A 417-nucleotide genomic window follows, 5' to 3' on the forward strand; every position below is an offset into this window, starting at 1 on the left:
AGTGTATCCTGATGGTAGCAGGAGAAACTATTGGTTATAGATGCTAAAATATCATCAAATAAACCTTACATTATGTTCATTAATTTATAATAATTAAAAATGTTCCTTAGCATTATGCAAAACATTATAAAAGAAAATGGAACAATTTTGAGCCATCAAAGAAAATGAAAAAAATAAGGGTAACTATTGTATTAAGAGACGGACAGACAACATCGATATCCAAATATCAAATAAGCGAGGAAAAATAATAACAAGAAAAAAAGAGGAACTAGAATATGGAAACAGAGGGGAAAAACATATTTTCATTATTGGATTATGAATGAATGTATTTTAGGATTGAAAACAGTGAATGGCCACAGAAAACTATGAAAGAAACCTGAAGAAAAATGCAAGGTCTATTATAAGTTGTTTAGATCT

Source organism: Penaeus monodon, chromosome 15 (assembly GCF_015228065.2).
Source record: "Penaeus monodon isolate SGIC_2016 chromosome 15, NSTDA_Pmon_1, whole genome shotgun sequence".
Lineage (NCBI taxonomy): Eukaryota > Metazoa > Arthropoda > Malacostraca > Decapoda > Penaeidae > Penaeus > Penaeus monodon.